Source organism: Eumetopias jubatus, unplaced genomic scaffold (genome assembly GCF_037043125.1).
Source record: "Eumetopias jubatus isolate StellerSeaLion01/CBP00866 unplaced genomic scaffold, mEumJub1_p1.0 scaffold_9, whole genome shotgun sequence".
Lineage (NCBI taxonomy): Eukaryota > Metazoa > Chordata > Mammalia > Carnivora > Otariidae > Eumetopias > Eumetopias jubatus.
In genome coordinates this window covers 121,579,834-121,583,248 of record NW_028274815.1, presented here as the reverse complement: position 1 = coordinate 121,583,248, position 3,415 = coordinate 121,579,834, and positions in this window count along the sequence as shown.

Sequence of the window (3,415 nt, the reverse complement as noted above, 5' to 3'; positions counted from 1 at the left end):
ACTCAGTGAGCTTCAGGGCCTGCGGGACATCCGAGTGTAGATGCTAGTAGGCAGTTAGACGTATGTGTGTGCCCCTCTCGCTCTGCAGTTCTCCTGAGAACTGATCCTGGAACTCTTTAAGACTCAGCTTCATTTCTCTGTTGCTGCTGAGGTTTGACCAGGCCATAGTTAAGCCACTTGAGTTCCTTTTCTTTCACATTAAGGTTTTTGAGTGAGAAAATGTGGCCCTCCCAAGAAGAGGTAAACCTGGTTGTATTTATTACCACTGGTAAGGAGATGAGATGAAATGCCAACACGACAGGGCTCCCAGGTGAGCCCTGAGACTACGTATCCCTGAGAGAGGCCTCTGAGCCTGGGTCTGGGAGAGCTTTGTCTCACTTGCATGGAGCCGGTGGGAAGGGTTCTCCTGAGTAGGAGGTGGCATCTATCTTTACCCTGGCCAAGCAAATGTACATCTTTCTTTTATCATTTTCAATAATGTCATTCATCTATTTACGGATTTATTTAGCCACCTTTTATTGAGCATACTGATTTAGATTCTGGACACAGAGGATAAGACAGATGGAGTCTCAGCTCTCATGAAGATTGCACACCAGTTGGGGAGACAGGCAACAATCAAGGAAACGAATATGCAAACAAGGTAATTTCCAATGACTTTAGGGAAAGCATCTCTGAGGAGGGACATTGGAGGGAAGCCTGATGAATGAGCCAGCCAGTCATGCAAAGGGCTGGGCAGCGATGGGGGACAGCTGTGGGGCACCCACGTGTAGGTTGCAAAGATACATATTTGAGGAAAAGGAAAGAGGCCAGGGTGCCACCTCAGTAAGCAAGGGGGAGAGTGATAGGAGATGAGATTGTGGAGACCACAGGGGCTGGACCATGTAGCCTATGGTGGATTTTGTTCTAAGTGGATTGGGAAGGATGGAAGGCTTTAAAGCAGGGAATGATCTGTCTTGATTTGTCACCTAAAAAGATCACTCTGGCTGCTATGTAGAAAATACGTTGTTGGAAGGCCAAGGGTAGAAGTAAGGAGTCCAGTGAGGAGGATGTTGCAATGCTCCTTGGGAGAGGTGCTGGAGCCTGGACCAAGGTGGTGGTGGCAGCCATTGGCTCTGAAGCCTTTCTTCTGTGTGCTTACATGAATGACAAATGTCCCAAGCCCAGAGGGACTCTGTAATTAATTCTGTCATCCATTGCTCACCATAGCTACCACTGTGGGTCTTTCCAAAACAAAGAAGGGTGAATGAGTAAATTTCTATTAAGTAATCTGTAAGTTTCATTTCTCTTATAGTTTAGCATCATTGGTTGTTGTTGTTTTTTTTTTCCACCAACGAAATCATTGATCATTGTGATGGTTAATTTTATGGGTCAACTTGAGCAGGTCATGAGGAGCCCAGATATTTGATCAAACTTTCTTTTGGGTGTTTCTGTGAAGGTTTTTTCGAATGAGATGAAATTTAAATTGGTAGACTGAGAAAAGTAGATTGTCTTCCCAAATGTGGGTGGGCCTCATCCAATCAGTTGAAGACCTCAGTCAATCAGTTGAATAGAACAAAAAGGCAGAGTAAGACAGAATTCTTTCTTGCCTGACAGCCTTTGAACTGGAACATCAGCCTTATCCCTGCCTTTGGACTCAGAGAGAAACATTGGTTTTCCCTGGGTCTTGAGCCTGGTAAGCTTTTATTTATTTATTTTTATGATTATGTTATGTTAATCACCATACATTACATCACTAGTTTTTGATGTAGTGTTCCATGATTCATTGTTTGTGTATAACACCCAGTGCTCCACGCAGAACGTGTCCTCTTTAATAGCCATCACCAGGCTAACCCATCCCCCCACCCACCTCCCCTCTAGAACCCTGTTTGTTTTTCAGAGTCCATCATCTCTCATGGTTCGTCTCCCCCTCCGATTTCCCCCCCCCTTCATTCTTCCCCTCCTGCTGTCTTCTCCTTTTTTAAACATATAATGTATTATTTGTTTCAGAGGTACAGATCTGTGATTCAACAGTCTTGCACAATTCACAGCGCTCACCGTAGCACATACCCTCCCCAATGTCCATCACCCAGCCACCCCATCCCTCCCACCCCCCACCACTCCAGCAACCCTCAGTGTGTTTCCTGAGATTAAGAATTCCTCATATCAGCGAGGTCACATGATACATGTCTTTCCCTGATTGACTTATTTCGCTCAGCATAACACCCTCCAGTTCCATCCACGTCGTTGCAAATGGCAAGGTCTCATTCCTTTGGATGGCTGCGTAATATTCCATTGTGTATATATACCACATCTTCTTTATCCAGTCATCTGTCGATGGACATCTTGAGCCTGGTAGCTTTTAGATGGAAATTATACCCTCAGTGTTCCTGAATCTCAGGCCTTGGGACTCAGGCTGGAACTAAACCATTGGCTCTTTTGGATCTCCAACTTCCAGATTCACCCTGCAAATCTTAGAACTTGCCTGTCTCCACAACCACTTGAATCAATTCCTTATAATAAATGTAATAAAAATAATACTAAATATATATACACACACACAAAGAGGTTTATTATAAGGAATTGGCTCTGTCTATATGTTCTTTCTACACACACACATACACATATGTAGGCAGAAGGAATAAATATACAAATATATATGTATACACCCAGAGATTTCTTATATGTATATACATATACAGACCCAAGCACGCATTCTATTGGTCTGTTTCTCTGGGGAAAACTGACCCACATAATGAACCAATGCTTTGTGTTATCATCGGGAAGACCTCTGGGCATGGAGGTGGTTCTGCAGTCTAGATCTGGTAACAAACATCTAGGTTTTGGGAAGATTGAGCTATATTTTCAAAAGCATGAAAAGGCATGATTTGTTTAGGAAAAGCCAGCTAGTTCATGGTGCCCAGATCATAGCTTCATGCTAGGAGCAGTGATTCAGCAGGAGGCGGCATAGGGAGAGGAGGGTGGGAAGACTTTGCCGGGATGGCATTTGGCAACAGTAAGGAGCTAAAGAAGGCTCTGGAGCAGAGGACTGACACGCTTAAAGGCATACTCGAGAAAGGCTCCCCTGGTTGCAGTGAGAAAGGCCTAGAGAAGGTGAGGCGGGGAGCAGGATTAGGAATCTGCCACCATAATCCCAGGGAGCAAGGAGCAGCCCCTGGATTGAGGCCTGAGTGTGAGGATAGAAGGGACGCTTAGAGGTGTTGGTGGCAGGGCTTGGTGGTGGTTGGACATGGAGAGAGCGGGAGGCACAGACGGGGAGAATTCCAAGGTTTCTGGCTTGAATAACTGGGAGCATGGCAGCAATGGGGCCATCGATTATTGCAATCAAGAAAGCTCCTTATTTCTGTGTCTTATAAAATAAATCAGAAAGACGTTGTTATAGATTGTTTTCCACTCCCTCCTGTACCTTTGCAGCTCC